General features: G+C 49.7%; 1 long non-coding RNA gene across 1 annotated transcript in view; it reads left to right on the forward strand.

Moving 5' to 3' along the window:
* Window positions 1–13,111, forward strand: part of LOC140394029 (uncharacterized) — an 82,001-nt gene that overhangs the window by 37,716 nt on the left and 31,174 nt on the right. The gene's annotated exons all lie outside the window — the stretch shown is intronic.

The following is a 13,111-nucleotide window of genomic DNA, read 5'->3' on the forward strand; positions in this document are numbered from 1 at the left end:
AATGCCAGTGAAAACAATTCAAAAGCTATTATTGACCCATAATTTGCAATAACATGTTTCTGATTGGCACTTGCAATTAGACTTGTTTTGCCCATTTAATCTTCATAATGTTTGCACTACAAGTTACTGGAAGTGTGCGTCAGAAATGTCAAAAAAACCTATCAGATTGAAGGATTATGAGAAGACAACAAATTCAATATCCAATCAAGTACAGAAACAGAAATAAAAGGGGGAGAGAAAGATTGGATTAAGATAGAAAAAAGAGATAGAAAGAGTGAACAAAAGTGTTACTTTTTAAATCTGCAACATCATTTTAAACTTGAATGAATTAAGCTTTATATTTGGAATAGTTCCTTTTCAGTGCCAGAGCGATTGACTGACAGTAATTAAAACTTATCACGTTGCTAAAAGGGCACTTAGATTTAAAATTAGATGGCTTAACTTTCTGTGGCAAGTTTATTTCATAGCTATTATGCAAGCACAGGGGGCGGGATTCTCCATCCCGCCAGCCCCGTTTTGTGCGCGCCCCGCTGGCAGCGGGATTTTCCTTTCCCAAAGCCGACCAATGGGGTTTTCCATTGTGGCCACCCACGTCGCAGGTGTGGGTGTATTGCCGGTGAAGTGGAGGATCCCACCGATAGAGAATCCCGCTGAGGAACTTTGCACTGCTCAATGTATTTGAATGGTGAGCCAGACAACGAGATAGTGATTTTGTGAAGATAACAATGAAGCAGTACATCTCTGACAACAACTTTTCAATTTCTTAATTTAATCATGTATTTTTTCTAAAGTTGTTGTGGTATTTGTACTTAAATGACAGCAATTACTATTAACCTCTGTTAGCTTGATAGCAATCTTTGGGCTATTTTCTGGAATTAGCTTGTTTTTCCTGCTACACTGATTCCTGCCCCAATATTACAAATGTTTGTGCCACCATGTCACTTAGCATGTCCCATTTCATAGAATTATATTTCATATTGATTTCAATGCAACTGCAGATTATCAGTTAATCACTTTATTTCTTTTTTATATTCTCTGAGAGCTGAACGTTATTTTGAGTTAAATCTAAATCAATGACGTTGCTTATTAATGGAATTTCATCCAGTTTGCAAGCATAGATGATTATTTCAAAGATTTTTTAAAAGAATAACAAGGAGATTTGGGTATAAAATGTCCCAGTTAGAATAATGTACCATTTCATAAATATAAAGTAGCATCAATTACCATTATAAATCACTGAATTAAGTTTGGCCGATGAGAATATTGCATGGGTAATATAAGTAATATAAGTATACATTTTATTCTGTAAAACATGATTATAATGTTACAATTTGCAATTCATCCCAAGGTTCTTTATTGCAAAAGACAGTTCCTATAAACTGAATCTGAACATTATGCATGAGGTGCATAAGAAATAGCATATTTCAGAGTTAGCAATCCATCTTCTTCTTGATTACGCACTGGGAATAGTATGGGTTACCACTAAAACTCACCATACCGATAAGTGAACACCATAGAGACAACATATATTTCAATTTAAATGGTAATTGAATTTCTTGTATTAGTTTATTCAGACATAAAATAAATCAGCAGATAAAATAACTATTTATCTTTAATTTTCACTGATACTTGAAGCCAGAATAATAAAGCTTTATGGAATCCTTAACATTCCTCGCATCCTTCATTAGCGTTTGTTGTTTTTTTGTCCAACAAGAATTTTCAGCTTCATGGAAATCCCTTTTGTGGCTGTTACTAACTCTGGTTATAAAGATGTAGCAGAAAGCTGCCGGAAATATACTTGGTTCGATGGCAACCTTCAAATCAAAGGCCTTTTAACTCCGGCAATTGAAAGAAAAAACCCTTCTGAGCATGGCAGTAATCAATATTAATTACTTCTTATCATCTGCGTGAATAGGAAGTTGTAGCAGTCTAATAAGCTGTTTAATTGTTTGGATCTGCTATTGGAATTTCATCAAACCTGATCCTGTCTTTAATGGCTGGGGCAATTCCAGTTAACTCACATCTGTCTATATAAATGCTTGTCTATTTGCTCCACCCAGAGATGATCAAAATATGAGTAAAGGAAATCATCTCATGATCAGCAGGCAAAGCTACAATTTTTAAAAATCCCAGTGCCCTAGACCAACCTCAATTTCATAGAAAAATATATAATTAACACAGATTTTAGAACGTGAAGTAAGATGAAGTCCATGTCCATCACAAATATCTATATCAGTTTGTTGTTAATTGTCTCCGGACCAACCACCATGGAAACTAGTTAATCTGTATTAAACAGACTTATTTTTGGCCATATGACAAAACAAGTTAAAATAGAATCTTATTTATTTTTTGTAGAATCAACTTGCATCTTAAAGTTGGAACATATAAACCTTTGTTCTCCATTGCTTGTAACATATTCTTTGATTCAGTGTGTTTATGAGTAATAAATGTAAGTATGCATATCTATACAGTTTTTTTCTATTGCTTTCAAGCAGCAATTAGATGTCGCACTTGGGGCGAAGAGGATCAAAGGATATGGAGGGGAAAGCGGGATCAGGCTATTGAGTTGGATGATCAGCCATGATATTAATGAATGGCGAAGCAGGTTCGAAGGGCCGAATGGCCTCCTCCTGTCCCTATTTTTTTTAAAAGTATTTTTATTCCAAATTTTCAAAATTTTTACAATTTACAACAGTAACAACACCCACCCAACACATTAAACCCCCCACTCATCCAAATCTCCCCTTCCCGCTCTCCCCCTCCCCATCCTTCCTCAACAGTCAACGGTAACCAACTCTCTAAAATGCACAATGCACAGACCCCATCTTTTATAGAACACATCACACGCCACCCCCCACCTTAGAGTAAATTTCATCTTCTCCAGGGCTAAAAGTGCCAGCAGGTCCCCCCGCCACACCGAGGCACAGAGTGGAGAAGCTGACCTCCACTCCAACAAGATGTGTCGACGAGCAATCAGCAAGGCGAAGGTTAAGACATCTGCCCGCACCCGTCTGCAACTCCAGCCAGTCCGGCACCCCAAATGACCAAGGGACCAGGTTATATAATAATAATCTTTATTGTCATAAGTAGGCTTACATTAACACCGCAATGAGGGAGAAAAAACAAGATGGCGGCGGGTGGAGACCAAGCAGCATGGGCGCAGTGATCGCAGGAGCAGCAAGGGTTTCTTAAACGCTGCTTTGAGGAGCTGAAAACTGAAATGCTGGCGCCAATGAAGGCGGCGATTGAGAAGCTTGTGGAGACCCAGAAGGCCCAAGGGACGGCGTTCCGGGAGGTGCGGCAAAAAGCCTCCGAGAACGAGGTCGAGATCTTGGGCCTGGCGGTGAAGGTGGAGGCGCACGAGGCGCTGCACAAGAGGTGGGCAGAAAGATTTGAGGACCTGGAGAATAGGTCGAGGAGGAAGAATCTTCAGATTCTGGGTCTCCCCGAAGGAGTGGAGGGGCCCGATGCTGGGGCATATGTGAACACGATGCTCAATTCGCTGATGGGCATGGGAGCCTTCCCGAGGCATCTGGAGCTAGATGGGGCTCACTGGGTCCTAGCAAGGAGACCCAAGACCAACGAGCCGCCAAGGGCTGTAGTGGTGAGGTTTCACCGCTTTTTGGACAGAGAGTGTGTCCTGAGATGGGCCAGAAAGAGCGGAGCAGCAGGTGGGAGAACACGGAGATCCAAATCTACCAGGACTGGAGTGCAGAGGTGGCTAAAAAGAGAGCTGGTTTCAATCGGGCTAAGGCGGTGCTCCATCGAAAGGGGGTGAAGTTCGGTATGCTGCAGCCAGCGCGATTGTGGGTCATGTTCCAGGATCGGCACCACTATTTTGAAACGCCTGATGAGGCATGGAGCTTTATACGGACTGAAAAGTTGGACTCAAATTGAGGGTTTGTTGGGGGGGGTGGATGTTTACTGTGTATATGGTGTTTACTACATTTAGGGAATGTTCCTTTGGTTTAGGTGCTGGATGGGGATGGGTGAAGGGATTTGATGAGGAGACTGGGAGAGTGTGGGCGTCGGTGTTGGAGGGGCAGACTCCCATGAAGGAAGAGGGGGAGTGGAGGCCCGGGGATGGGGAATTGGGGTAAGGCCGCAAAACGAGCTGCGCCAGAGGGGACGGGGCCGGCTCAGGAAAGCGCGGGCTTTTTCCCGCGCTAGGGAAGGACGGGGGTGGGGGGGGGGGGGGGGGGGGGGGCGGTGCTGGAGAGGAGCACACACTGACTGCCAGGGAGGGGGAGGGGGGATTCTCACATTGGGGGGTGTCGATGGAATGGTGGAAGAGGCCGGGGGTCAGCAGGAGTCAGCTGACTTACGGGAGTGTTATGGGGGAGCAAACGGGCTAGATGTGGATCTAGCGGGGAGAGGGGGGTATAGGGTTGCTGCTGCATTGGCCAAAGGGGAGCTGGAAGTAGGAGAGGTGGTCGGGGCGGGGGTCGCCGTCTGGGGGACTGGAGGGTGCGAGAGGCACAGGCACGTGGCTGGCCTAGAAAAGGAGATGGCTAGTCGGCAGGGGGGTGGGGGGGGTGAGTAGCCCCCCAATCCGGCTGATAACTTGGAATGTGAGGGGCCTGAACGGGCACACTTAAAGGGACTGAAGGCAGACGTGGTTGTGCTTCAGCAGACACATTTGAAGGTGGCGGATCAGGTTAGGCTGAGAAAGGGATGTGTAGGACAGGTATTCCATTCAGGGCTGGATGCGAAGAACAGAGGGGTTGCAATACTGGTGGGGAAGCGGGTGTCGTTTGAGGCAATGAACATTGTAGTGGATAATGGAGGTCGATATGTGATGGTGAGCTGTAGGTTGCAAGGGGGTGGGTGGTACTGGTAAACGTATATGCCCCGAACTGGGATGATGCCGGATTTATGAAACACATGCTGGGTCGGATTCCGGACCGGGAGGTAGGAAGCTTGATAATGGGGGGGGATTTCAACACGGTGCTGGACCCAGCACTGGATCGCTCTAGGTCCAGGACGGGTAAGAGGCCGGCTGCGGCCAAGGTGCTTAGGGGGTTTATGGACCAGATGGGGGGAGTGGATCCATGGAGATTTGTCAGGCCCCTGGCCAGGGAATTTTCATTATTTTCCCACGTCCATAGAGCCTACTCCCAGATAGATTTTTAAATTTTGAGCAGGGCGCTAATCCCGAAAGTGGAGGGAACGGAGTATTCGGTCATAGCCATCTCAGACCACGCCCCACACTGGGTGAAGCTGGAGTTAGGAGAGGAGAGGGACCAGCGCCCGCTGTGGCGTCTTGATGTGGGATTATTGGCGGATGAGGAGGTGTGCGGATGGGTGCGAGGGTGCATTGAAAGATATTTGGAGGCCAATGACAACGGGGAGGTGCAGGTGGGGGTAGTCTGGGAGGCGCTGAAGGCGGTGGTCAGGGGAGAGTTAATCTCCATCAGGGCCCACAGGGAGAAGAGAGAGGGGCAGGGAGAGGGAGAGGTTGGTGGGGGAGATCTTAAGGGTGGACAGGAGATATGCAGAGGCCCCCGTGGAGGGACTACTCAGGGAGCGGCGGAACCTCCAGGCGGAGTTCGACCTGTTGACCACAGGGAAAGCAGAGGCACAGTGGAGGAAAGCGCAGGGGGCGACGTATGAGTATGGGGAGAAGGCGAGTCGGATGCTGGCACACCAGCTTCGTAAGAGGGAGGCAGCGAGGGAGATAGGTGGAGTTAAGAGTAGCGGGGGGAATACGGTGCGGAGTGCGGTGAGAATGAACGAGGTATTTAGGGACTTCTATGGGGATCTGTACAGATCTGAGCCCCCAGCGGGGGAAGAGGGGATGCGACGATTTTTGGATCAGCTGAGGTTCCCGAGGGTGGAGGAGGAGGAGGTGGCTGGTTTAGGGGCGCCAATTGGGCTGGAGGAGCTGGTTAAAGGATTGGGGAGCATGCAGGCGGGGAAGGCCCCGGGGCCAGTGGGTTCCCGGTCGAGTTTTACAGGAAATACGTGGACCTGCTAGGCCCGTTGCTAGTGAGGACTTTCAGTAAGGCAAGGGAGGGGGGGACCTTGCCCCCGACAATGTCCGGGGCGCTGATCTCTCTGATCCTGAAGCGGGAGAAGGACCCACTGCAATGTGGGTCTATTAGACCGATTTCGCTCCTCAATGTGGATGAAAGTTGCTGGCAAAAGTGCTGGCTATGAGAATTGAGGACTGTGATTCATGAGGAACAGACAGGATTTGTAAAGGGCAGGCAGCTAAACACTAATGTGCAGAGGCTCCTCAATGTGATTATGATGCCCTCGGTGGAGGGAGAAGCGGAGGTAGTGGCAGCTATGGACGCGGAGACGGCACTCGACCGGGTGAAGTGGGAGTATCTTTGGGAAGTGCTGCGGAGGTTTGGGTTCGGGGAGGGGTTCATCAGCTGGGTCACGTTGCTATATAGAGCCCCGGTGGCGAGTGTGGCTACGAATCGGCGGAGGTCCGAGTACTTTCAGCTGTACCGAGGGACAAGGCAGGGGTGCCCCCTGTCCCCCTTGTTGTTTGCATTGGCAATTGAGCCTCTGGCCATGGCACTAAGGGAGTCCAGGAAATGGAGGGGACTGGTCTGAGGGGGAGAGGAACATCGGGTGTCGCTGTATGCGGACGACCTGTTGCTGTATGTGGCAGATCCAGTGGAGGGGATGGCGGAGGTCATGTGGATCCTCAGGGAGTTTGGGGACTTCTCAGGGTATAAGCTCAATGTAGGGAAAAGTGAGCTCTTTGTGGTGCATTCAGGGGACCAGGGAAAGGGGATAGATGACCTGCCGTTGAAGAGGGCGGAAAGGAGCTTTCGCTACTTAGGGATCCAGGTGACTGGGCGTTGGGGGGCCCTGCACAAACTCAATTTGACGCGGTTGGTGGAGCAGATGGAGGAGGATTTCAAAAGATGGGATGTGCTGCCACTCTCGCTAGCGGGCAGGGTGCAGTCGGTTAAAATGATGGTCCTCCCAAGGTTTCTCTTTGTGTTCCAGTGCCTTCCCATTATGATCCCCAAGGCCTTTTTCAAACGGGTAGGTAGGAGCATCATGGGTTTTGTGTGGGCAAATAAGACCCCGAGGGTAAAGAGGGTGTTTCTGGAGCATAGTAGGGACGGGAGGGCTGGCTCTACTGAATTTGTGCGACTATTATTGGGCAGCCAATGTGGCGATGATCGGTAAGTGGGTAATGGAGGGAGAGGGGGCGGCGTGGAAGAGGTTGGAGATGGCGTCCTGTGTGGGCACGAGCCTGAGGGCGCTGGCGACGGCACCGCTGCCACTCTCGCCGACAAGGTACACCACGAGTCCGGTGGTGGCAGCGACGTTGAAGATCTGGGGGCAGCAGGGACGACACAGGGGCGAGGTGGGAGCCTTGGTTTGGTCCCCGATTCGGGAGAACCATCGGTTCGTCCCGGGAAGGATGGATGGGGGGTTTCGGAGCTGGCATCGGGCAGGGATTAGAAGAATGGGGGACCTGTTTATAGATGGGATGTTTGCGAGCCTAGGGGCGCTGGAGGAAAAGTTTGGGTTACCCCCGGGAAATGCTTTCAGGTATATGCAAGTGAGGGCGTTTGTGAGGCGGCAGGTGAGGGAATTCTCGCTGCTCCCGGCACAGGGGACTCAGACATGGTGATTTCGGGTGTATGGGTTGGAGAAGGCAGGGTTTTGGCGATCTACCAGGAGCTGAAAGAAGAGGAGGAGGCCTCGGTAGAGGAGTTAAAGGGCAAGTGGGAGGAGATAGATGAGGGTCTGTGGGCTGATGCCCTGAGTAGGGTTAATTCTTCCTCCTCTTGCGAGGTTGAGTCGGTTCTTTGGGGTGGAGGACAGATGTGGGAGGTGCTCGGGAAGCCCGGCGAATCACGTCCACATGTTCTGGCCGTGCCGGGCACTGGATGGGTTTTGGAGGGATTTTGCGAGGACTATGTCCAAGGTGGTGAAAGTCCAGTTCAAGCCGAGTTGGGGGTTGGCACTATTTGGGGTAACGGACGAGCCGGGAGTGCAGGAGGCGAAAGAGACCGGTATCCTGACCTTTACGTCCCTGGTAGCCCGGCGGAGTATCTTGCTATTATGGAAGGACGCGAAGTCCCCCAGTGTGGAAGCCTGGATAAATGACATGGCAGGGTTCAGTAAGCTGGAGAGGATAAAGTTTGCCTTATGAGGGTCTGCAGGGGTTCTTCAGGCGGTGGCATCTGTTCCTAGACTATCTCGCGGAGCGTTAGGAGGAGGTCAACAGCAGCAGCAACCCAAGGGGGGGGGGGGTCTCTTTCGGGGGGGGAATTCGGGTGGGTGGGGGGGGCTGCCCTATGGGTACCTTTGAATGTCATATGGGGGGGCTACTGTATATGGGGAAACCCAATGTATAAGTTTTGTATAATTTTTGACTTATGTTTGTGTTTCTTTTTGTTACTGGGGGAGGGGTTTGTTAAAAATTTTGTTGGAAAATGTAAATAAACATATTTTTAAAAAAACAAATAACGCCGCAATGAAGTTACTGTGAAAAGCCCCTATTCGCCACACTACGGCGCCTGTTCGGGTCCACGGAGGGAGAATTCAGAATGTCCAAATTACCTAACAGCACATCATTTGTGACTTGTGGGAGGAAACCAGAGCACCCGGAGGAAACCCACACCGACACAGGGAGAACGTGCAGACTCTGCACAAACAGTGACCCAAGCCGGGAATCGAACCTGGGACCCTGACGTTGTGAAGTACAGTGCTAACCACTGCGCTAACGGTTCCACATCAACATGCAAAACCCCTGAAATGGTGCTGAAAACCGCCCTCCAAAACCTTTCCAGCTTTGGGCAGGACCAAAACATATGCGCATGATTCGCAGGGCCCCTCCCACATCGCTCACAGACAACTTCCACCCCTTCAAACAGCCGACTCATCCTTAACTTTGTCAGGTGCGCCTTGCACACCACCTTCAGCTCACCTTCAGTATCAGCCCCAGCCTCGCACACAAAGTCAAGGCATTCATCCTCAGTAGCACCTCACACCCTAATCTCTCCTCCAGCACCGCCCCCCGCTCATCCTCCCATTTAGCCTTAACCCCCTCCATGGACACATCCTCTCTAAAATCCTCCCATAAATCATCGAGACAGCTCCCCTCTCCAACCTCCCCACTGACAGCAAGCACCCTTTCCAGCAACGAGGAAGCGGGCGCTATCAGGAAGGTTGGAAGACTTTCCTCACAAATACCCCTGCATACACCGGAAGCTCTCCCCTGAGCCAACCCAAACTTGAGAATCGGTCCTGATGCCAAAATTGTGGCTGGCGCCGAGTTCACGGAAAATCGCAATTCTCTGGTGCCTCGACGGCGATGTCAATGCGTTGCACTCCGCATGTACAGTAAACGCCGTTTGCATATCATTAGCTGACCCAGGGCCTGACCCAGTATTCTCCAGGGCCTCCGCGATCCTCCGCCTCCACTGGGGAGAATTCCCAATGGCAAGGTTCACTTGCGCTTTTTAAAATTGGGAAGCAGGCGCCGTAGCTGCGGGGTGAGACACAGGGGGAACTAAAAGTGTCCAACATCGCCACAGTGTGCTGACAGTTGTGCCGCGAGCCGGGGATCTTTTGCCAGTGCTGGGGGGAGTAGTGGAGTGCGGCCAGGAGGTGGGCCATGGGGTCGGAGTGAACGGTCTGTCCACTGTGAACTTAGTGACATGGGTTGTAGGGTGTGTCCCCCAGACCACCTCCCTCGGTACCCTCTGGGCTCAGCTGACCCATCAACAGGATGGGTGTGTTACAGCGTAACCAGTGCCATCTTGTTTGTTGGGATAGTTTGTGGTGGCAGTGGAGTGCTAATATGTGACTGCAGCTTGTCAGTCCCTGGAGAGGATACCACAAAGTACTCAATTTTCCCCAAATTCAGCTGATACCCAGAGAACATCCCAAATCTTTGAAGAAAACCGATTATGTCCCCCATCCAGTAGCCCGGCTTTGAAATATGTAACAACAAATTATCCGCATACAAGGACACCCTATGCTCCAACACCCCCCCTCCCCCTCACTGTCCCCTTCGCTGGGGGGGGCGGAGGGACGGAGGAGGCTCTGTGCCCCCTCACTCTTTTTCCATGCCCCTTCCTGATACTTCCCTGGGTTCCTCCCTTGCCTTCACCCCCAACCTTGTTCCTCTCTGATCTGTGCACTCTTGTCTGCCCCCATCAGTCCTCCCTCCCCCCTCCCCCTTTTCTTCCTAATCATTATTGGCAGCATGGTTGCACAGTGGATAGCACTGCTTCCTCTCAGCTCCAGGGACCCAGGTTCAATTCCAGCCTCAGGTGACTGTGTGGAGTTTGCAGATCCTCCCTGTGTCTGCGTGGGTTTCCTCCGGGTGTACTGGTTTCATCCTATAGTCCAAAGATGTGCAGGTTAGGTGGATGGGCCATGCTAAATTACCCCTTAATGTCTTAAAGGTTAGATGGGGTTCCGGGGATAGGGTGGAGTAGGGTGCTCTTTCCATGGGCCAAATGGCCTCCTTCTGCACGGTAAATTCTATGGTTCTATGACTTCCAACAGATCTTGGAACAGGCAGATGAATAGACCCCAAACTTTGTGGAGGCCCTTGTCCAACCCTCGGATGGTGTACTTGATCTTCTCCAGGTGGAGAAATTCTGACAGGTCTGCCACCAGCCAGTCTGCAGCCGTGGGTGGTACTGCTGATCGCCAGCCGAGCAGGATTCTCCGGCGTGCGATTAAGGAAGCAAAAGCAAGGACATCAGCCCTCTTCCCCATTTGTAGGTCTGACGGCTCCGATACCCCGAAGACTGCCACTCCTGGGCAAGGCTCCACCCTCACCCCCACAATCTTGGACATTGCCTTGAAGAAGGCTGTCCAGAACCCGACAAGTCTGGGGCAGGTCCAGAACATGTTGGCGTGGTTGGCCAGGCCTCCTTGGCACTGGTCACATTTATCCTTCACCTCCGGGAAGAACCTGTTCATTTGGATTCTGGTTAGGTGCGCTCCGTGCACCACTTTGAACTGCATGAGGCTTAGCCTTGCGCTGGAGGAGGTGCAGTTGGCCCTTCTTAGTGCTTCACTCTAGAGTTCCCACCCTACTCTGTCTCAAGTTCATCCTCCCATTTCTGTCTTGCTCCGTCTCATGGTGTTTTTGCCCTTTCCAAAAGTCGTCCGTACATGTCCCCCCCGTTTCCCTTCTCCCTACTGTTCGCACCCAGCAGTTCCTCCAGCAATGTGTCTCTTGGCGCCCTAGGGTACCTCATTGTCTCTTTACAGAGAAAGCTTTTGGTTTTTAAGTGCCAGAACTCCTGTCTATTCGGTAGCTCCAGTCCTTCCATTCATTCGTCTAGGGTTGCGAGTCTGTCCTCCATGTAAAAGTCCTTGACCATTAACGTCCCCCCGTCCTGTCTCCACTTCTTAAAAGTGGTGTCTAGCACGGCTGGCTGGAATTTGTGGTTATTGCAGATGGGGGCCATCTCAGTTAAACCGAAATGTTGTCTCATTTGGCTCCATGTTCTCAATGTGGCTGGATGTGTATTTTGCCGGAGGGGTGGGAGCGCTGCCGTGGCGAGGTCTCGGAGGGTTGTTCCCTTGCAAGAGGACTCACGTTCTCCCATTCCATATTCGGTTTTCTTACTAATCCCCTCATTCTCTTGGCTGTGGCTGTTCAGTGACACTACTGCAGGTTCGGAAGGGCCAGGTCACCCATGTTTCTTCTTCTCTGCAGTGTAGTCTTGGGGATTCTTGTATTCTTCCCCACCGAACACAAATGCCATGATCATTTTGTCTATCCCTTAGAAAAAGGCCTTGGGGATGAAGATCGAAATGGATCTGAACAGGAAGAGGAACCTTGGCAGTACGTTCATCTTGATCGTCTGCACCCTCCCTGTCAGGGAAAGCGGGAGTGCATCCCATCTCTGTAGGTCCTTTTTAACTTCCTCCGTCAGATTGGTCAGGTTCCACTTGTGAATCTGTGTCCAGTTATGGGCTATCCGGATCCCCAGGTGGTTAGCACTGCCGCCTCACAGCAACAGGGACCTGGGTTCAAGCCTTGGGCACCTGTCTATGTGGAGTTTGCACATTCTCCCCGTGTCAGCCTGGGTTTCCTCCGGGTGCTCCGGTTTCCTCCCACTCCGGTTTTCTCCCACTGTCCAAAGATATGGAGGTTAGATGGATTAGCATGATAAAAATTGCCATGCAATGTGCAGGTTAGGTGAGGTTATGGGGATAGGGTGGGGGTCTTGGGGTAGATTGGTTTCTCTTTCAGAGGGTCGGTGCACAGTCGATGGGCCGAATGGCCTGCGTCTGCACTGTAGGAATTTTATGGTTCTCCCAAGTTTGGTATCATTGGCAAATATTGAAATTTTACAGCACATTCCAAGATCCAAGTCATTTATATATAACAAACGAAGCAATGGCCCAATCATCGGCCCATGGAGAATACAAATGTCTACCTTCCTCCGGTCTGAAAAACAATCATCTAAAACAAGCACTGCTTTCTGTTTTAAGTTTATGCTTTTATCCAATTATACACTGGCACTGTTATTCCATAAGCCTCAATTCTGTTAGCCAGCCTTATATGTGATACTTTATTGAATGCTTTATTAAACCTATATAGACAACATCTACTCATTCATTTATCTGTTACTCCATCAAAGAATTCAATTAGGTTAGTCAAACACAATCTGCCTTTTGCAACTCCTTGCTCACTCTCCTTAAATTAACTCAAACCTTTGTAAGTGCCTGTTGATTTCTTTCATTGATTAAGAATTCCAAACCTTTACCCACCACTGGTGTTAGACTAACTGAACTGCAGTTGCTCAGACTGACCTTATTTCCCCCTCTCTTGAATAAGGGCATCACATCACATTCCAAACACCTCCATTTAGACTTCTGGTCATTTGCCATTTTAATTCTGCACCCCACTCCCTTTCAGTCATTCACCCTCTACACAGTAACAATGAAACGCAATGAAAGCTTTAAAAAGTACACTTTTGTATCTTTTGATTAGACATTTTACAGCCATCTGGACTCAACATCAAGTTTAGTAATTTCAGATTGGAAATACCGCTCCCAATTCTTTGTACAGAAGTTGCCGGTAATAATGTTAATTTAATCATTCCTGCCTCCTACCCTGTCATAGATATCTTTTGTTCTTTCCTCCCCATCTCCT

Source organism: Scyliorhinus torazame, chromosome 17 (genome assembly GCF_047496885.1).
Source record: "Scyliorhinus torazame isolate Kashiwa2021f chromosome 17, sScyTor2.1, whole genome shotgun sequence".
NCBI classification, from domain to species: Eukaryota; Metazoa; Chordata; class Chondrichthyes; order Carcharhiniformes; family Scyliorhinidae; genus Scyliorhinus; species Scyliorhinus torazame.